This window comes from Dendrobates tinctorius, unplaced genomic scaffold (genome assembly GCF_039654945.1).
Source record: "Dendrobates tinctorius isolate UK_male_01 unplaced genomic scaffold, ASM3965494v1 ptg000049l, whole genome shotgun sequence".
Lineage (NCBI taxonomy): Eukaryota > Metazoa > Chordata > Amphibia > Anura > Dendrobatidae > Dendrobates > Dendrobates tinctorius.
In genome coordinates this window covers 23,883,509-23,906,508 of record NW_027361717.1, presented here as the reverse complement: position 1 = coordinate 23,906,508, position 23,000 = coordinate 23,883,509, and positions in this window count along the sequence as shown.

The following is a 23,000-nucleotide window of genomic DNA, read 5'->3' as shown; positions in this document are numbered from 1 at the left end:
CAAACTGTTTTAGTTGCATCTGCCTCCCAAAAAAGTAATGTACCAAAAAATGGTATCAATCCAAACTATAACTTGTATAACAAGTGATGGTAGTATGTGAATTCATAATACGGTAATAGGGCACTTCGTCTTTACATCTTCAAATATTGATGGAAGGACTGGGATTAAAACACAACATTTTATGCAATTAATTTTAAATCATTTTATGTTTCCCCAAAAAATGAAAAAAAAAAGTTCAAGCAAGACTTACTTTTGCTCTAAATAGAGTGCTAACATCATGTTCAGGTCATTTAGCACTGAATAGAAGATACCTGCCTAATTTCATTTGCCTTCTAATAAGTAGGCTGAGAGCCAAACCTCCTAAAGTCTATGCCTCAGTGCTGTCTGTAAGCAGGTTCACCACTCTAAAAAGGGTAACCCCTTACCAACTGTCACTCCTAGTCCCTATTCAGAGCCTCTAACTATACAGTCATATGTAAAAGTTTGGGCACCCCTATTAATGTTAACCTTTTTTCTTTATAACAATTTTGGTTTTTGCAACAGCTATTTCAGTTTCATATATCTAATAACTGATGGACTCAGTTATATTTCTGGATTCAAATGAGGTTTATTGTACTAACAGAAAATGTGCAATCTGCATTTAAACAAAATTTGACCGGTGCAAAAGTATGGGCACCCTTATCATTTTCTTGATTTGAACACTCCTAACTACTTTTTACTGACTTCCTGAAGCACTAAATTGGTTTTGTAACCTCATTGAGCTTTGAACTTCATAGCCAGGTGTATCAAATCATGAGAAAAGGTATTTAAGGTGGCCACTTGCAAGTAGTTCTCCTATTTGATTCTCCTATGAAGAGTGGCATCATGGGCTCCTCAAAACAACTCTCAAATGATCTGAAAACAAAGATTATTCAACATAGCTTTTCAGGGGAAGGATACAAAAAGTTGTCTCAGAGATTTAACCTGTCAGTTTCCACTGTGAGGAACATAGTAAGGAAATGGAAGAACACAGGTACAGTTCTTGTTAAGCCCAGAAGTGGCAGGCCAAGAAAAATATCAGAAAGGCAGAGAAGTATGGTGAGAACAGTCAAGGACAATCCACCGACCACCTCCAAAGACCTGCAGCATCATCTTGCTACAGATGGTGTCACTGTGCATCGGTCAACAATACAGCGCACATTGCACAAGGAGAAGCTGTATGGGAGAGTGATGCGAAAGAAGCCGTTTCTGCAAGCACGCCACAAACAGAGTCGCCTGAGATATGCAAAAGCACATTTGGACAAGCCAGTTACATTTTGGAAGAAGGTCCTGTGGACTGATGAAACAAAGATTGAGTTGTTTGGTCATACAAAAAGGCGTTATGCATGCGCTGTATTGTTGACCGATGCACAGTGACACCATCTGCAGCAAGATGATGCTGCCGGTCTTTGGAGGTGGTCTGTGGATTGTCCTTGACTGTTCTCACCATTCTTCTTCTCTGCCTTTCTGATATTTTTCTTGGCCTGCCACTTCTGGGCTTAACAAGAACTGTACCTGTGTTCTTCCATTTCCTTACTATGTTCCTCACAGTGGAATCTGACAGGTTAAATCTCTGAGACAACTTTTTGTATCCTTCCCCTGAAAAGCTATGTTGAATAATCTTTGTTTTCAGATCATTTGAGAGTTGATTTGAGGAGCCCATGATGCCACTCTTCATAGGAGAATCAAATAGGAGAACTACTTGCAAGTGGCCACTTTAAATACCTTTTCTCATGATTTGATACACCTGGCTATGAAGTTCAAAGCTCAATGAGGTTACAAAACCAATTTAGTGCTTCAGGAAGTCAGTAAAAAGTAGTTAGGAGTGTTCAAATCAAGAAAATGATAAGGGTGCCCATACTTTTGCACCGGTCAAATTTTGTTTAAATGCAGATTGCACATTTTCTGTTAGTACAATAAACCTCATTTGAATCCAGAAATATAACTGAGTCCATCAGTTATTAGATATATGAAACGGAAATAGCTGTTGCAAAAAACAAAATTGTTATAAAGAAAAAAGGTTAACATTAATAGGGGTGCCCAAACTTTTACATATGACTGTATACTGAAGATGTCCTTTGCCTCCAACACATTTTCCCCACGCATAGTTCTTCAGCGAGACCATTTTGTAGGACATCACCTGTCAGATGTTAGCTGGGCACTGACTCAAATTATTATTATTATTATTTATTGTTATAGCGCCATTTATTCCATGGTGCTTTACATGTAGGGAGGGGTATACATAAAAACAAGTACAATAATGTTAAACAATACAAGTCATAACTGGTACAGGAGGAGAGAGGACCCTGCCCGCGAAGGCTCACAATCTACAAGGGATGGGTGAAAATACAGTAGGCGAGGGTAGAGCTGGTCATGCAGCGGTTTGGTCAATCGGTGGTTACTGCAAGTTATAGGGTTGTCGGAAGAGGTGGGTCTTCAGTGACCATTTTCTTATTCCACCCCATAAAGTTTTAATGAAAGTAACATAATGCATTGTATGCTCCCCAAAATATCGACTTTGAAGCTTACAACTTGGCCCACGAAAAAATAACCATTGTAGCAACATTGATGAAAAAATAATATAGTTATGGATATTGGAGATATTAAAATATGATGGAAAAAAAATCAATTGTGCTACATACGCAAAATAGGATCAGTATTGAATAAATCAGAGAGATTGTCCAAGATAAGTAAAAGATTATGCAGAAACAGCAACACTCTTATCCATTGGCCGATATTACAGTTCATCCATTCAATGAATGGGAGTGAACTCCACTGTGTTGCTGGGTGAGGGAGAAGTAAGGTGCACTAAACATCCCTAAATAGATTCCGCACCTATCGCCGAGCAGGAACCTAATACCTGCCTGACCCTAGCGATAGACCCTGGATAGGGAGGGGAGAGCGGTATAGACTAGTCAGCCCCCACTACAACTAAAGACAGTGAGGGTGGACCAAAGGGGGGATACACTTAGCTTGAGAAGACCACTGATATATCACGCCAGAAATCCTCCAAGGGAACTCCAACTAGATAGAGGGAAATTAATCTGACACCAGCACTCTGCTGAAGAAACTGAATGTATTTAAACCTTCAGCAAAGGTGAGTTAATTAGCGGCAGAAGGTGGAGGTAACTGTTGGATCCCCACGGCAGGAGAGGCCCCCATCCGGGAGCGATATCAGCAAATACCACCGCAGCTATACCAGAAAATGTAAACTCTATTAGCCCAAATGCTCCGGAAGGGGGTTATACGAGAAAGCCAGAGCCCTTGGGTGGCCCCTATTGTCCTGGTTCGAAAAAAAGATGGCACTCTGCGCTTTTGCGTGGATTATCGGAAGTTGAACGCCTGCACCATCAAGGATTCGTATCCATTGCCCCGCATAGAAGAGTCTCTGTCCGCCCTGGGGAACGCGACGTACTTCTCAACCCTAGACCTGGCCAGTGGGTACTGGCAGGTGCCGATGTCGGAGGGAGACAGAGCCAAGACAGCATTCATCCTTCCCATAGGACTGTTCGAGTTCAATCGAATGCCGTTTGGGCTGGCCAACGCCCCAGGAACTTTTCAGCGGTTGATGGAGCGGTGTCTAGGAGACCTCATCTTTGAAGCCACGTTGATATACCTGGACGATATTATCATCTATTCCGCCACGTTCGAGGACTACCTGAGGCGGTTGGGGCAGGTTCTCGGCCGGCTGCAGAAGTACGGGTTAAAGGTAAGACCCCAGAAATGTCACCTGTTCCGCACCCAGATCGAATACCTGGGGCATAACATCTCGGCAGAGGGCGTCCGACCATCCCTGGAAAAGATCGCTGCCATCCAGGGGTGGCCTACCCCCGAAACGGTGAAGGACGTGCGGGCCTTCTTGGTGTTGGCCGGCTACTACCGTCGGTTCGTGAAGAATTTTGCACGCCGAGCTCGAACCCTGCAAGACCTGCTGAAGGGGGCTCCCGCCGGGGCGAATGGACGGAAGATCCAGTGGCAGCAACCACAAGAGGATGCGTTTCAAGATCTCAAAGCTGCTCTCTCGGATGCCCCGGTATTGGCATATGCGGATTTCTCGCAACCGTTCAACCTGCATACCGACGGGAGCCTCCAGGGACTAGGAGCTGTGTTGTCACAGGTGCAGGACGGCCGGGAGAAAGTGATCGCCTACGGTAGCCGGTCGCTGCACGACTCAGAACGCAACCCGGACAATTACAAATCTTTTAAGCTCGAGCTCCTCGCGGTAGTGTGGGCAATGACGGAGTGATTCACAGAATACCTGGCGGGCTCCGAAGTAGTAGTGCGGACCGATAACAACCCATTTGCCCATTAGGAGAATGCCAAACTGGGCGCCCTAGAGCAGCGGTGGGTGGCTCGAATGGCCAAATTCAATTATAAGATCATCTACAAGCGGGGTGCTGAAAACGTGCACGCCGACGTGCTCTCCAGAATCTGACACACCACCCCAGGAAGAAGTCGAGACGACGAATTAGAAGCAGACGAGATGCCGTTCGCCCTCACCACCGCCGCGCTTACAGTCAACACGCAAGATGCGCCTCATCCGGGACTCCTAGGAGGGATTCTGGAACAGCCCCGTGACAAATGGATTCAACAGCAACAGGAAGACACAGAAGTTGGACTCCTACGCCGATGGATGGCCACCGGTAAATTGCCCACAGGCTCACAGAGACAGACTTTGACCCAAGATATGTTGCTAATGTTGCGCCAGTGGGAAAAACTAATCATCAAAAAGGGACTTTTATATCGAAAAACCATGTCACGAACCACGTCAGCTACGATATGGCAGGTGATCGTGCCCGGAGCCCATCTCAACCAACTGGCCCGGGAAGCCCATGAAAAGGGAGCTCATTTTGGTGCTCAAAAGACTTTACAATGGTTGCAGCAGATAGCGTACCACCCACGCTTGCACGCTGCTGTAGAAGAAGTTTGCCGAACCTGCCGCTCGTGCGAGCTTGCTAAACTCCCCCCCGCGCAACGAGCCCCGGTGCAAACTATTGTGACATCAGCCCCTCTGGAGCTTCTTATGGTGGACTATCTGACCATAGGTCCTGCCTATCAGGGATATGAACATTGTCTCATTATGGTGGACCATTTCACCATGTTCGCTGTGGTCACCCCCACTCGAGACCAAACAGCAGAGTCGTCCGCCTATGCGATTTGTAAGAACTTTATTCAAGTGTATGGCTGTCCACAGCGAATACATTCGGACCAAGGAGCGTACTTCCTAGGAAAAGTCATGGAAGAGCTACACCATCTTTACGGTATCGGTAAATTGCGGACTACGCCGTACCACCCGCAGGGAAACGGAGCCTGCGAACGATTCAATCGTACGCTAATCCAAATGCTGCGCACCCTGGAGAGCGACCACAAGGCCCGCTGGCCTGAATATATACCCGAGCTGGTGTGGGTATATAACAATCGGGTGCATCGAGTGACAGGTTACACCCCCTACTCATTGTTGTTCGGACGGAATGGCAAAGGAATTACGGAGGTGGAATTGAACCCGGAGGAGCCCCATCCTTGGACTGGGGTATCTTCGTGGGTCCGTAACCACCGGCACCGTCTGCAGACCCTCCACCGTATCGTCCATCTGAAGCTCCAGGATCTAGAACACCAAGGGGGAGCACTGCCCCCACCCATTGACTTTCAGACTGGGGATCGGGTACTCGTACTTGATCAACTTCCCCAAAACAAGTTAGAACTACAGTGGGAGGTGAACCCATACCGAGTGTTGCGCCGAATAAGCCCGACGGGCCTGTGTATGAAATACAATCTGAAGGAAACAATGTGCCCCTCACTCGGGTTGTGCACCGTAACATGTTACAGTCTTGTACGTCTACCGTTCCCCCCGCGGCTCGAACCAACCCTCCAGGTCCCCGACCCCCCGTCCATGGTCTGGGACCTGGATGACGAAGAGGACTTCCCCGTCGCAGATGCGGGTCACCCCAGTAGTGGCACTACAGTAGACCTGGGAATCCCACCAGAACCAACTATTTGAGCACCCTCCACCACCCCAGAAGACTCCACTACACCCGAGCTTCGACGCTCCGTGCAGTCAACAGCTGGCAAACCCCCTGAACGTTACGAACAGGACCCGTTCATATGGCGACAAGGACTGTCATCCCAAAAAACTAACCTGAGTCTACGAAAACCCTCACCCGATGACTGGCAAGCATACAGGGCGGGGGAGTGTGGGAGGAACGGCCCCCGTCAAGTGTCTGGGCCGGAACCAAGGGAGCCGTCATCTGGGTTCCGGGGGAAACTGAGTTTGGGGACGGACCGTTGTGACAGACAGATGGGCTGGGGGAGGGACCAGTATAAAGGAGGCGGGGAATTCCCAGGATGATGAGTCAGCAGACCAGGACAGAGGCAGCAGGAGACCGTGGGAGCGACTGAAAGCTAGAGCGACTTACCAGCAGGGCTGTGGAGTCGGTAAGCCACAGTTGTGACTCCGACTCCAACTCCGACTCCTGGATTTTATCAGGCTCCGACTCGACTCCGGCTCCGACTCCTTCATAAATGGCCAATTCATAACAACAAATTTACTGTTGTAAAATATTAAACATCGTGCTTATTCAGTTTCTCACCATCATATAAGTAATCAGACCACTTAGAGCAAAAACTACATTTATTAGAATACAATTAGAATATAGCAAATAACTTTTATAAACTTTTCTAAACTGTAAGTAAATATGCAATAAACACTTTTATGCAGTTAATAAGAAGAAATCTATAAATTTGTCCTCAGAAAAAGTATTGCCTCTGTCAGATCCTCCTTCATGGATGCCCTCAAATCTGATCTAATTATTTTGAGAGCAGAGAACAACCTCTCTACACTAACTTGTGTTGGTGGCAAAGCAGTAACCACTCGGGCAACATCTCTGACAATGTCAGGATACAGAGGAATCGCTTGTTGCACTGTTATTTTTGATGAACGGTCAAATTTCTCAATTTCTTTTAGTGCACATGAAAAATTCTGCTGAAATGTACTGGCTGTGTTCCTTGATGGGGATGACTCTTCTTCTAAGCGCTGAATCATTAAGTAAGTACTGCCCCATCGTGTGGCTTGATCAATAATTGCCCCTTTTCCAGCACGTCTCTTCAAAATTGAGTCAACTTTAGGGGTTCTGGCAACAGTAGCCAATTTTCTCACCTTGCCAATCAGTGCAGCAGCATGTCCTTCTTGCAGACTGTCTCTTATAGCCAGCTGTAGCGTATGCACAACACAGCACATGTGATGAATGAAAGAACATATTGACACAGTTTCAACAAGATCATCTAAACTATCATGTTGCTGTTCATCTGAAGCAACTTCAGTTTGCTCCTCAGTTACAATACTGTGTTCCTCTATTTCAAACATTTCTGTGTCTGTGGACCCAGAATGTTCTTCTAGCTGCTGGTCACCATCATTACTCTCATTCATTAGCTTAATAGTACTTATCATATTTGAAGCATTGTCAGTTACGACAGAAAGAACTTGCTCTTTTTTAAGTTCATAGTCTTGCAGAACCTTTTCCACCAAGACCTGGAGAAACTCACTGGTGTGATGAGCTTTGGTGTCTTTTACTGCCAATGTCTTGGTAACTATTTCATTTTTGTCACAAACAAATCGGACATTGATGGCAAAATAGTTCACTCTGTGACGTGTGCAGGCATCCATTTTAAGAAACAGAAAGCGTCCCTTGAGAGTTTTTTTAAGTTCTTCCTTTTGTTTAAAAGCTTCTTCGATTACTAATTTTCTAATACTCTCTCTCTCCAGAGAAACACCAAGCTTGCGGGCCATTTCCCCATTCAGACACATAAAAGCTGGTCGTGAAAATAATGAAATAGGCACACTATCCTTTACAACAAGCTCTATGATCTGTTTTTTAAATGTATCTACTGTCATTGTCACAGTAACTTTGTCACTGACAAAATATCTTGCAACTGATGGCTGCAAAGTTCTCTGCTCCTTTGTTTGGCTGGAAGAGCTGGGCACTGGTTCATTGGTTTGGATGCAGTCTTTCTCATCCACTGCTTTCAGTACTTCTGGATGAAAGCGCTGTAAATGTCTCTTTAGATTAGAAGCTCTGGTAGGAGCATTTTTATCTTTGCCTGAATATGCACTCATCTTGGCTTCACAGCATTTGTTTTTGTCTGGATCATTTGTCATACACTGACAGACATAATGTTTTCTATCTTGAGTGATGGTGAAATGTTCAAATACAGCTGATTTAATGTGATGCTTCTTTGACATTCTCAGGTTTTTAATTCTGCATTCACAATCCAAATGACAATTGTTTTTCCTAAAAACAATTGTACAAAATTATTGCCAGGTCGTACAACTGATATAGTGGTCAGTAATACTGTTATTATTCCTCATGTACTCACAGTTAACTGATGCAAAGTTTGTTGAAAGGATAATACTTCTTACAGTCTTCCTCTTCTGAGTAGCAGGCAGCTGTGAGATGCTTGGAAGACGCACACCTAGTATGATCTAGTCTAGAGGAGGAGCTTTACTACTAAGAATTTGCAACACATTTTCACTTTCAGTTTCATACATTGTAAGTAGGGGGGTTGGGGCAGCATGAGGTTAACCAAGTATAAGATTAGATAAGGGCAGAGGAGAACAGTGACACACAAGAAGTAAGAAATGTCTCTATCTCCAGCAGAACTGCTTATCACTGTTGTTCATAGTTTGATAGAACATATATATTTGAGTAACATTTATAAAATTCATATGAAAGTTCAATTATGAAATATTAATACATTTTTTTAAAGCTGGAGTCGGAGTCGGTACATTTCTACCAACTCCGACTCCGACTCCAACCAAAACTAACTCCGACTCCGACTCCACGACTCCGACTCCGACTCCACAGCCCTGCTTACCAGTGCCAGGGAAGACGCTCACTGAGGACTCCAGAGGGATGGCGCCAAGGCGATCATCCAAGATTTGCTGCCCCGCTCCAGCCCGTGGCCACTGCGGTCCCAGTTCGACCCGCGGCCGCTGCCGCCTCACCTCAGCCCGCAGCTGCGGCCTACCCGCGGTCGCCCACGGCCGCTGCCATCTCGCTCCAGCCCGCAGCTGCGGCCTGTTCCCTGCCACCCGCAGCCGCCTTGCTCTCACCAGTCCGCAGCAGGAGCCTAGCCTCTGCTGGCCGCGGACTCCCCGTCGCAGCCGTTAGCTGCGCAGGTGGCCTGTGATTCTCCACCCTACATCACTGCCGCTTTCCCCAGTATGGGGACTGTGGCCCATCCGTCCAAGGACTCCGTCGGGGCCTGTGGGGCTCCAGCGTCATCAGCGCGCCGGAGCGCGCGAAGACTTCGTCGACGCCTCAGCAACTGGGACCAGCGACTACTACTCCAAAAGACCACCATCCCAAACAGCGAGGGACATCTGGACGGCTAAGTTGCCTATATAATTAAGGACACGTAGTCGGCCATACCACGGCCCTATAGTGACCGACTATTGCCGGAAGTAGTCGTGATCTACCCTTTTGTGTTTGCTTGTATAGAGCCCCTGTGAGGGCAACCCGTGTTACCCCTTTTTGTTGATCAGGCCGTGACTGAGGAAAGTTCCCTCTAGTCTTATAAGCGTTAATATAGAAAGCACCAAATTATCTCGCGACTCGTCACTGCATCCTGCGTACCTGCAAACACCACACCTTCACAGCACAGAAAAGATAGGGAAGATGTGATTGAAATCTGCCACTGCTGTCTGTGCCAATGCGGCGACAATGTTGAAGGTTGGAGAACCACAAAACCATTCACAACAAAGGAGCCAGCAGAAGGTAAACATGGGGTCTCAGGTAAGGCAACTATATGTGCACAATTTATAGTGACTCTTCAGTGCCAACGTGGAGGGTTTACAGTGCTCACTTTGAAATTTAAATATGCTGTCAAGTATCTGCCGTAAGACCTATACTAAACCCTTAGAAGTTGCATAGACCAAATCTTTCTTCATGTGTGGCACTTAACGATGATCATGGTGAGAGATTTTACCCAGATATTTCAAATATGGAAATAATTCTACCAAGTAATATTTTCGGTAATTAATTACACTTAGAATTTTAATATGCATGTATTTTTTTCTTGGTGTTTTAAAGCATGCTTCCTCTTATAATTTGGCATGTAAATTCAAAAGCAGAATTAAATTCAGTTTGAAACATACTAATTGGATCACCTTCTTGAAATGACCGAAATTTTAGTTGCAGATGAATGTTAGCCTATAACCTTGGTATATGACAAATTATTTCATTGCAGAGATAAAGAAATATGTTATCCACTTAAACTCTAGAAGCAAAGGGAAAAGATAATTCTATAAATGTCATGCTAATCCTGAGCAATGAAGGAGTCCGCTCGGTATAGTTATAGTGTTTTCTGTTGATTTTTCTATATGAAATAAGGGACTTATGTGATTAACGTCCATCGATCCAACATTAGAGCTGAAGAAACACAAATGTTTCTGCTCATTCACACTGATGCCCGAAGCTGTTAATGTTCTTTTGTATTCTGTTACAGACAAGTTACTCACGCTGTGCAACCTCTCATCTCCCAGGTGCACACAACTGGATTCATGTTTTATACAAATAAATAATTTTAGGAAAGTTTCAGAGCATTCAATTTTGTGTCGAAAACAAGCCTAAGATTCGCAAAACAGGCCATAAAGAGTGTGCGAAAAAAGTGAAATGTATTTTTTTTTAGCATGGTAGCCTATTGGTGGCTAGTGGTTGACTGATTGCCAACTTTATCTTTTCGAGGCATCTTTCAAAGTCTTCTAGTAGAAAATGTGTATATATATCAAACGTAGACTTTCTTTTAAACCTGAGAAAACCTGGGTGACAGTTGGCCGGCGGATGGCATATGTTCAAGCATCTGTTAGAATTTTTTTTCTCATATTTATTTGACATCTTGGAATATGTTTGGCTTAGAGACAAGTTAAAGAAGATACATTTATAGGAGCAGTGTTGGACTGGAGTGCCAAGTTCCCACCAGTATTAAACTCCAGGGCTCCACTTTTCGGCTACGTGCAAATGTGACATTATCCTCAATCACAAATTTATATAACAATGAACTGGTAGATGGTTAAATTAATATGATGCTGCCTTTGTCTGTTCATAGGGATTCAAGTATATTGTGCCAAGAACTCATATAAGAGGGTGGTGGCCCACTCCCACACAGGGACCCATCAGAGGATTCCCCTGTTCTCCTGTTAGCCAGTCCAAGTCTGTATAGCAGGCACAACTGGCCTGGATTGATATCTATATCTGCGTACTATGACTAGTTCATAATATTAATTTCTGAAATTGATAAAGAATAGATTGCTGATTATTTTCAAGTGAAGATTAGTGTTATTGATTGCTACAGCAGGGAAATGAAGTACTGAGTCGAGCTAACAGTACAAAATGCTGGCGCTACTAATTAAGATTTACACATTAAAAAGCTTTGCTATAAGAAATTCTATAGTTTTGATAAAGCAATATTTTTAATTGCCACCGCTGTGCTTTTCCTCTCATTGGTAAGCTCGTCCTGTGTAATCTTCATTAGAGTTGAGTGAAACGGGTCGGTCATTTTCAAAAGTCGCCGACTTTTGCTGAAGTCGGGTTTCATGAAACGAAACCCGACCATAGCGTGAGGTCGGCCACGAGGTCGACCAGAGCGCCAAAGTCGCGTTTCAAAAGATGCTTCCAGCGCCCTTTTTCAGCCAATGATGGAGGACACACACTGGGCAACGCGATGACATAGGCATTAGTCACCGCCATCTTTGAGAAGGGCATGCAAGTGATTGGCTGGCTTTGTGTGGCGTCACAGGGGCTAGAAAAGGGCATGAATGCCGACCGCCATCTTATTTATAGCGATCTTAGCATAGGGAGAGCTGCTGATGATGATTCTGTAGGGAGAGCGTTAGGCAGGAAAGAAGAACCAAAAAACTGCTTCTGCTGTTAGCGATTTCCACTTACAACACAACACTTTGTGTGCAGTGACAGGGGAGGCTCTATTTTTGTGCATCAGCTCTGTTGGTTATTAGTCTGCCTTATAAGGCTCCCTGATAGCTCCATTGCTGTTTGCACACTGCTGTGCAAACTGCTTTTTTAAAAGCATAAATACTTTTCTTCTTTTCTGCACAGTTACCAAGGGTTCATTTTTTCACCCTTTTGTGTGTGCACTGTGCAGCAGTCCTGCTTATTAGGATGCCTGCGTCCATACTTGGACTGAGTGCATCATTGACAGCGTCCTCAAATCTCTAGTGAGATCCAAAATCTCACCAATCCTATAGACACCCTCCACCTTGTCATACACCATCCAATTTCAGCCTGTTACATTGAGGTGTTCTCTACTGGGCCAGAGACAATAGTTCTTTGTCCTCAAATCTATAGTAAGATTCAAAATCTCACCAATCCTATAGACACCTTCCACCTTGTCATTCACCATCCAATTTCAGCCTGTTACATTGAGGTGTTCTCTACTGGGCCAGAGACAATAGTTCTTTGTCCTCAAATCTATAGTGAGATTCAAAATCTCACCAATCCTATAGACACCCTCTGGAGCGCCCTCACTTACCAGGGCCGTGGGGTACTCGGTACCGGGCCGGTTGATCTTGTCAACGGGGGGTTGTTACGGCAGCAGTGACCCGGTCCGTGGCCCTGGGGCTCCATTACAAAAGGGGTTGTTTCAGTGTGCTTATGGTGGTGAAAGTTTATAAGTGATTCGTGACACCACCTGTGGTGTTCGGCAATGAAGATGTAAGCCGACGCTGCAGACAGAGCCTCTGGGACAGATGGTGTAGTGCAGCAATGATGTTATAGCCCTCCACAGGCAGGGCTGTAGTCCCAGGGCAGAGTAGGTGAAGTGACACTTAGATGGTGTAGTGTCGGACGCAAGGGATGTAGCAGTGCTGGACGGGTTGGCGCCGGAATAAGTGGAGGACACCAGGGCATGTAGTTCCAAAGCTTTATTCACAGTCTGTTGTGGTACAGGTGCCCGCATCCGTGCCGTGTCCTCCGAGTTAGGAGCTCAGCCAACTTCCAGGCAGGATGAAGTACTCCTTTCCAACACTCCGCCAACATATGTGCCTTTTCTGAACGTCTCCCTCTTAGCGCCTTTGAGTGAAGTACTCACAGTACTGAGTTACACTGGAGTTCCTCCTGTCAGATGTTCTTATGAACTCTACTTGTACGGCAGACAGCTGTAGCCTACTTCGGGGACTCCTTCTACCTAGTCCCGGCTCACTATCGTTGCTGTTATGCCCCCAAGTCTTGTGTGGGAATAAAGTGGTCACTACTTCTATTCCTTCGGTGTCTGCTGCAGGACCATTAGTATCCATACAACCTCGGGGACCGGACCCCGGCCTTGTGCTTAGAACTTGGGAAGGGTTCTCCTCTAATCCTGGTCCTTGTTCTCTTATTCTCCTCACGTTCCGTACTAATCCTTACCTTCTTATGGAGAATCAGGCTTTCTAAAATGTCTCTTTCCTGTGCCAGCAGACCCAGGTCACTGAGGTCTGCTGCAGCACTTCCATCAATCCATCCCTCTCCTGGGGATCTCTCAAACTCTCTCTCTCTGTCAGACTCTTTGACTGACTCCTAACTCTTCCCGCTCTTTTAGTGCAAACTCAGCTCCACCCACCTCCCAGCACGTTTCATGTTCCAAGCAGGGAGCCACCAAGGGTGCTATGCTACACTCCAAGCACGGAGCCGCCGAAGGTGCTTTGCTACACTACTTTGTGGTGTGGGGTGCAGGTGTTGGAGTGTGGTCAGGTGTCTCCACCTTACCTGGATAGTGGGGTACCACACCTCAGGAGGAGGTGCAGTACCTCTGTGGCGACTGAACCCTCAGGGGCACCACACCTCCACCTTGTCATTCACCATCCAATTTCAGCCTGTTACATTGAGGTGTAATCTCTACTGGGCCAGAGACAATAGTTCTGCGTCCACAAATCTATAGTGAGATTCAAAATCTCACCATTCCTATAGACACCCTACACCTTGTCATTCACCATCCAATTTCAGCCTGTTACATTGAGGTGTAATCTCTACTGGGCCTGAGACAATAGTTCAGCGTCCTCAAATCTATAGTGAGATTCAAATTCTCACCAATCCTATAGACACCCTACACCTTGTCATTCACCATCCAATTTCAGCCTGTTACATTGAGGTGTAATCTCTACTGGGCCAGAGACAATAGTTCTGCGTCCTCAAATCTATAGTGAGATTCAAAATCTCACCAATCCTATAGACACCCTACACCTTGTCATACACCATCCAATTTCAGTCTGTTACATTGAGGTGTAATCTCTACTGGGCCAGAGACAATAGTTCTGCGTCCTCAAATCTATAGTGAGATTCAAATTCTCACCAATAGTAGATACACCTTCTACCTTGTTTTACAGTACCATATAGCTGGTGGTATTTTGGGTACATTTTCACAAAAATGAGGAAGTATGGTGGAAGACGCCATGGAAGTGGGCGGGGGTTGCCAGCTGGTCCCGATGGTGGTGGTGTTGCATCTGTTGGTAGTGGCAAAAGCACAATAGCACCTAAGGCAGGAGGTGTTGAGCCTGCGTCATCGTCTGGCTCCACAAGGCCTTGAAGGCTCTTTTCTGGGAGTAGGTAAACCACTTTTAAAGCCGGAGCTTCTGGAACAAGTTTTGGCTTACAGTGCTGACACAGCCTCCGGCTCCCTCGCCTCCTCTTCTGAAGTTTCAAAAAATAAAAGCACTGAGTCGTCATTGGAGGCTCCTGGTCAGGAACAACACCTTTCCTTATGTCCTTCACCCCTACCAAAAGTCAAGGATGTGGCAGGCCACACTACCGATTACTCCATGGTTTCACATACCATGCCTGGGTTAGCAAGTCAAATTGTGAATTCCCCAGTCCAAGATGAATCTGACATGGAGTGCACTGATGCACAGCCACTGCTAGATTTTTCTGCTGGTACATTCACTCAGAGCACTACATTGTCCTCGCAGTGTACTGAGCCAGAATCTGACCCTGATGAAACTCAGGTGCCCCTTCATGCATACTATACCACCTTACACGGTGACACAGAGGAAGGTGCACATGAAATTGAAGAGGAGGTGATGGATGACCCAGTTGTTGACCCAGATTGGCATCCATTGGGGGAAGAGGGTGCTGCTGCCAATAGCTCAGAAGAGGAGGAGGAGGATCCGCAGCAGGCAACGACATCACAACAGCTGTTATCTGGCATGACAGTAGCAGTCCAAAAACGTGTTACAAAAACCAAAAGAGTTGCAGAACAGCTTGGCCAGACTGTCAAATTAGCACAGCGTGCAAGGTCTCAAAATGTCTTCCATAGCAGGAAGAGTGCAGGGTGGCACTTTTTTTTAACAAAATCCTAATGATCAGGCAAAAGTTATCTGTAAGAAGTGCGCAAAGACCTTTAGCCGAGGGAAAAATCTGAGAAATTTGAATACCAGTTGCATGCTTAGACATTTAACCACCATGCACTTGCAAGCGTGGACGGACTACCAAACCTCACGTACCACATGTGCACCTGCTCCAAATGAAGGTAGTCGGCAACGCTACATTGCTTCCCCCACTGTAAGCCCACCGGTTAGCATACCACCAGCAGCAAATGTCGAGGTGTCGTCGCAAGGGCAAAGCAGTCATGGAATCACAATGTTATTGCTATGAAAGACTGAATCTAGGCCATCAGCAACCCCACCAACACCATCACCATCACCAACCCTCTCTCAGTCCGCCATGTCCACAGCTAGTTCCACCATATGTAGCTCTCAAGTCCAGCTCACCCTACCAGAGACTCTGAGTAGGACAAGAAAGTGCTCATCCTCTCATCTGCGTACACTGGCTTTGAACGCCCACATTGCCAAACTAATCTCGTTAGAGATGATGCCCTACCGGTTGGTTGAAAGCAAAGCTCTCCGCAAGCTCATGGCCTACGCAGTACCACGCTATGACCTACTCAGTCGGCACTTCTTTTTGCGAAAAGCCATCCCAGCCCTGCACATGCATGTGAAAGACCGCATTGTCCATGCACTCAAGCAATCAGTGAGTGGAAAGGTGCACCTCACAACAGATGCATTGTCCAGTAGGCATGGCCAGGGCCGTTACGTGTCCATCACTGTGCACTGGGTTAATGTGGTGGATGCAGGGTCCACAGGGGACAGCGGCGGTGGGACAGTGCTGCCTAGCCCACGGTATAGGAAACAGTTGGCTGTAGGCGTTCGACCCTCCTCCAGAAGCGAAAGCTCGTCCACAGAGCACAGTCGCACGAGCACTCCATCCGCAGCTGCCAGTATTGCACACGAGGTGTCCCACTATCGAACAGCTAGTGGTAAGCGTCAGCAGGCTGTGTTGAAGATGATTTGTTTGGGTGACAACAGACACACCGCGGAGGTACTGGCCGACTACTTGCAGCGACAAACTGAGTCATGGCTGGGAAGTCTACATCTTGAGGCAGGCAAGGTAGTTAGTGATAACAGCTGGAATTTTGTGGCAGCCATAGCCCTTTCAAAACTCAGACACATGCAGTACCTTGCCTGGCTCACACCTTGAACCTGGTCGAGCAGCACTTCCTCAATAATTATCCGGAGTTAACACCCCTGCTCCATAAGGTGCGAAGACTGTGCTCGCACATCCGCCGGTCACCTGTACACTCCAGTCGTATATGCAGAAGCTGCAGCGATTGCTCCACCTTCCCATGCACCGCCTAATTATCAACATTGCAACCAGGTGGAACTCCACCCTGCACATGGTTCAGAGACTGTGCGAACAGAGGCAGGCTGTAATTCATTTGTGGGAGGATACACTGGCAGGCAGTTTGCAGGCAGACATGGAGTTGTCTGGTGTGCAGTTGTCGAAGCTGAAAGACCTCTGTAAAGTCCTTCAGTGTTTTGAGGAATGCACACGGCTGGTAAGCGCAGACGACGCCATCATAAGCATGAGCATCCTACTTATGCGTCTGCTCATGCAAACTTTGACGCACATTAAGAAGCAGGCGTCTGCAGCCGAGGAGGAAGAGGAGGAGGGAAGCCTTGATGACAGTCAGCCATTTTCTGGTCAGGGAAATCTCGTGGACGAGGTGGAGGAAGAAGAGGAGGAGGATGATGGAGATGATTATTTTGGGGAGGAGGATGCTTCTCAGGGGGCAAGAAAAAATGTTGGCGTGGCAAGGTCAGGTACAGGGTTTGTGCGTGACTGGAGGGATGTGGATTTGCCAGAAAGTGCTCCTCCACCCAGCACTCACAGTGCATCATTGACACCTGGAATATTGGCCCACATGTCTGATTATGCCTTGCAGATCCTAAAAAGGGACCCCCGCATTGCCAAAATGATGAACGATGACGACTACTGGTTGGCCAACATCCTGGATCCACGCTATAAAGGCAAATTCCAAAACATCATGCCACAGGAGAACCTAGAGCTAATATTGGCTAACAAACAAGCAACTCTGGTAAACTGTTTGTTTGAGGCATCCCAGCACACAGCGGCGGTGATGTTTTTCCAACAAGCCGTAGGTGGCAATATGAAAGAGGTGCTCATGGTGCACACAGCCGAAGTGGCGTTGGACACAGGGGTTTCATGACCATGTTGTGGACTGATTTTTCAAGTACCGCTCACACGACTGGTAATACTGCATCGATCGAAAGTGACAGGAGACAGCAGTTGTCAACTATGGTAACTACTTCTCCTCCCATATCAATGTTCTCCCTCACCGGTCATTCCCCTTTGACTATTGGGCCAGTAAACTTGACACCTGGCCTGAATTGGCACAATATGCCTTACAGGAGCTCGCTTGCCCTGCTGCTAGTGTGTTATCTAAACGAGTCTTCAGTGCTGCTGGATCAATCCTGACAGAAAAAAGGACCCGTCTGTCGACCCAAAATGTTGTTGATCTAACCTTCATTAAAATGAACCATGCATGGGTTTCAAAGGATTTTGTCCCACCCTCCCCTGCTGACACGTAGGTTGCCAGAAAAATGGCTTGCTTTTGTCCTCCTCTTCCGCGTACTTCTCCAGTTACTCCATTTGCAGCTGCTGAATGTCCAACATCAACATATGCCAATTTTTCTACCTCCCTAACTGGGCTGCCTCCCCCCACAGGGCTGGGGTCAGCACCTGGCGCACGCACCCGTGCAAGTGCTGTTGCCCTGGACAGGTGGGTGGGCACACTGTTTGGCAACGGCACTGGCACAAGGTCCCTCATAGTAGAATCAAGTGTCTCTGACGGTGGGGGTGCACACCCGCTGTCAGACACACCGGCGTACTATGAGGGGCCCTGTGCCAGTGCTGTCGCCAATGAGTGGGCCCCCCCTGCTTGCTCAGGATCACAGCACTTGCAAAGTTGCAATACTTACCTCTCCCTGCTCCACCGCCGTGACGTCTTCCGCATTTTCTGACAGTGACATTCTAGTCAGAGAGCGCGATGACATCACGTCTGTACGCCCTCTGCCTAAACAGTCCAAGTGCAGTGAGCTGGAAGATGGGGACGACGAGGAGTCCAGATTAGTACAGGGATTCCCTAGTGAGGAGACTTATTTAATTGTTTTCAATGTTGGGACAGCTATTTTTGGGGAGCACTATACTCTGGAGAATGATATTTGAGGCCCACCATACACTGAAGCATTCCAAAGGTGGGCATCAGATACTGGAGCAGCATTTACAGGGCCCTTTATGCACTGGAGCATTAGAAATGGGGCCCATTATATATGGAGCATTATTTGGGCCCATAACACAGTGGAGCTTCATCCATGGGGACCAACATATACTGTAGCATTATGTGGAGCTCATCATATACTGTTTCAAACATTATATGGGACCAAAGATTCTGTATGGAGAAATATATGGGCCTCATTACTCTGTATGGCGCACTATGTGGTGGCCATAATACTGTATGGAGTAATATACTGTCCGTTTTTGGAGCTATTGGAGAATTTAAAATGGATATCAGTCATGAGATGTAAGAAGTGAAGTATTTTTCATTGTACTATACCTCTATTTCTCTGCCGTATCAGAGGATCATGAATTGTGGTTTGTGTTAAAGGAGCCCATTGACACTCTTTGGCCCTGGGCCCACGAAAAAAGTAAATTAAGGTTGACAAGCTTAAGTAATAAGAATTGATGTTTTTGGCATTAAAATGGGCACTGTAGGTGTGTTTCCTGTCCTCCACTCACTGCCGACTTTTCTTCCCCATTGACTTGCATTGGGTTTCGTGTTTCAGTCGGCCTTCGACTTTTCACGGTAATCGGCCGATTTCGTTCGACCCAACTTTTGAGAAAGTCGGGTTTCATGAAACCTGTCTCGACCCGAAAAAAGGCAAAGTCTCTCATCTCTAATCTTCATTATTCATGATCTTAGATCATATCTGCTCCCATCATTTATTTGTAAATTCCTGCCAATGCACAGTGTAAGTAGCAAGTTGCCAATCAATAGTGTGGAAAGGGTAAGATAGAGCTCATCTTTGAGAAGACTAGAAGATAAAACAGTGATATTATCAAAATGACAGGAAAATGTCCAGTAAATGATACTCCACTATAACAGCGTATCAGTCTCTACTTTATGCTGCCCTTATGCCGGAATTAAGAAAACTAGTGACACATTCCCTTTAAGAATGTAACTAGTTGTGGCATCAAAAATCCAGCTAATTTGTTTTATCACATTTTAAGAACCATGATGTTTTCATTCATCCATTGATGTACCCATGTGAGCTTTCATTTTTGAGTATTTGTCACAATTGAATGTTTCTGCATGTCTTCTCTTATGTTTATTTGCCAAATTGATACGCATGGCCGTTTTCCGTGTCTAAGGAATTGCAACTCTTTCATGAGGACCATTTATGGCCAGACTTCTGAAAAACAGTAGATGGGTAAATGACATGAAATTGTCTTCCATAACCTCATCTTGGTAGCAGAGTTTGACTGTTCCTCACCTGGTTTTAAACATTCCACATTGTTTCTGTTTCAGTTTCCGTTAAAAGGGATATTTGGGGGTTTGAAAAATAAAAAAATGTGGTTTAACACTAACAGGCAGGTAGCTGCTACCTACCTGTTTGGTTTGCCTGGCTCTGTTCTTCGTAGGCACAGAGTGGTCACAGAACACTTCCGCCAGCTATTCAGCTGTCTAGGCTGATATGACATCAACAGAGCGGCAGCTTCTTGTCTGTTCTGCTCTGTTGACAGGGCAGGACTGCCAACATAATTCTGATTGACAGCCAGATCCCTGCTGCCTAAATAGAAGAGTCAGCTGTGTATCAGCATGATATCGGCCATCATGCCTGTTGTGAATGAGTCACCGAGGAGGAAAAAACAAAAAACAAGCTAAGCCCAGAAAACCGGAGAGGTTGGTAACTAGCGGATTGCAGACCCCTGATCCTATCCACAACAACTAGCAGTAGCCGTGGAGCGTGCCTACGGTGGTCCTAGAAGCCTCGTCACGGCCGGAGAACTAAATAAGCCTAAAGAAAGAAAGGGAAAATCTAAACTGCCCCAGAGCAGACCCCAAAGCAATAGACAGCTCCCAACATGTATTGTCAGTGAAACAAGATGAAAACACAGACACAGGTAGAAAGATAGGCTGAGCAAACGATGGGGCCCTCGCTAACTAGAAAGGACAGGAAAGAAAAGCTGCTGTCTGCAATCACGCAAAAAACCCTGCCAAAAAGAATGTCCAACACGTCTGACAGAAAAAGGCCCTGAAGTCGCTAGACTTCAAATCACTCTATCAGCACTCAGGTATATTCTGAAGACAGAGCAAAAGAGATCAACTCATCATAGACAAAATGGGGATTCAGCCCAGTCCCAGCCAGGGCTGGCTGAACACAAAAACTAAGTAAACCAGACAAAAACTCATATGAACAATAGCAGAGAAAACTTAGCTTTAGGAAGGCAGGAACCAAACTGGAAACCAGAAACCACAGTCAGGAAAAATCACCAGCAAGAAACTAGGGATTCGGCTGCCTTAAATCCAATCAGAAACTCCTGATGTCCAATCGCAGTCCTCTTCCTCAGGTGGCCGGTCTCTGCCATTTAGATCAGCTTCATTACCTCCCTTCACCAACAGAGGGAGTCCAGATAGAGAGCTCACTACTCCTCTGTCAGCACATCCAGCTCCATAACCCTCACCAGAAGCCAAAGGCAAACCCGAAAATGAGCTCACAACACATGCCCTGCTGACAGAGTAGGGCAGAAACAAAGCCACCACTATGTCAATGTGACGGCAGCAGAGATAGCTGAATATCTGGCACGAGTGGTCTGTGACTGTTCTGTGCTGGTGAAGAGCTGCTTCGGGCACAACAGGCAGCTAGGCAACTACTAACTGCCTGTTAGTGTTTAAACACATTTTTTTTACAAAGTTCTGAATATCCTTTTAAATGACTGTTATAGGGTTTCTACTCAGTTGCAGTTGAGAATAGGTAGGCAGAGGAAAAAGTTTCATTTAAATGTCCTGGCTGGATTATTAAGACTGCATAAACCACTCATCATAAACTGCTACATCTAGAATTTTGTACAAACTCCATGACCTTTAAGCACCGCACCAAGTCCTCTAGGCATGGAATAAATAAGTTGAAGACATACTGCAACATCTACCTTTTTCCATTGTTCTAGAACAACCTCATTTAGAGCCTGGATGTTGGAATCGAGAGTGATGACAACTTGTCTCTTCAGAATTCCACATAGGTGTTCGATTTAATTCAGATCAGGAGACATTCTAGGCCACTGAATCACTTCCTTCTTCAAAAATGAAACAGTGGCCTTACATGTGTGTTTTGGATCATTTTAAGCTGTAAAAGTGCACCTCAGCCAAGCACACATAGTGATGGTAGCACCTTCTCTTTAAATCTAGAGCAGTACAACTATGAATTCATGATACCATCAATAAAATCTAGCTCATCAACATCAGCAGCGCTCATGCACCCCCACTTAAGGACACTGTCATCCACCTGCCACCTCCATGTTTCACTGTAGGCACTATGCCTTTTTCTTTATGCTACTCACTTTTGCGACACAAAACAATTTTGAGCTACAGTTTCAGGTACAAAATCACTTATCTTAGTTTCATCACTCTAGAGTATAGAGTTCCAGTAATTTTCATATTTTTTAGCATGGACACCGCAAATTATAGGCGGGCTTTTTTGGGCTTTAGGAGAGGCTTTCTTCATGAATAACACTTATGCAAGTCATTTTTCTACAATGTACATCCTATAGTTTCATGTGAAAAACTCACCCTGGTTTGGCGGTCTACTTCTTTATCTAACTGCAATGAACTTGCACATCGATTTTCTTCAACTCTTCTCGTCCTGTTTAGGTGTTAACTTCCGTGGTCGGGCTAGACATTTTTGTGAGATGGTTGCATTTCCATATTTGTTAAGTTTTTGGATTACTTTTTCTCTGGTCCTGTGACATTTCTTTTCCTTGTGGTGTCATTTCTGACAGCTGGAAATGGGAAGGGGTTTTCTTTGTATAATAACACCCTTTATAGTGGACGGTATGCTAGACATCTGTTTACTGAATAATTAGACTTATTTGTGGTTGAATTCTTGTTGATTAGAATTTTCTAGTCTAAACTTTATCTTAACTTCTAAGACATTGAAATACTTTTATTGGGTTGTAATAACGTTTGCAATATAATAATAATAATAATATTAATAATAATAAATAATCTTTATTTATATAGCGCCAACACATTCCGCAGCTCTTTACAGTTTAACAGTTTCAAAACACAAGTCATAAGTAACAACGTTAACAATACAATAATTAAAGCAAAATAAGACGACCCTGCTCGTGAGAGCTTACAATCTACAATGATGTGGGAGAGATACAAGGAACAGGTGTGTATTTATAATGGTGTAAATATGGTGTAAATGGTGCAACATGTTCTTAAATCAATTTGATAGGCAGATTACTTTTTTGGATGTACAAAATGACAAGTCATGTTGCAATCAATGGCCCACATTTCTGGGAGAATATTGTAGTTTGCTATTATGGTACTAGCTATGAACCCGTTCTACGCCCGGGTGGCAAGCA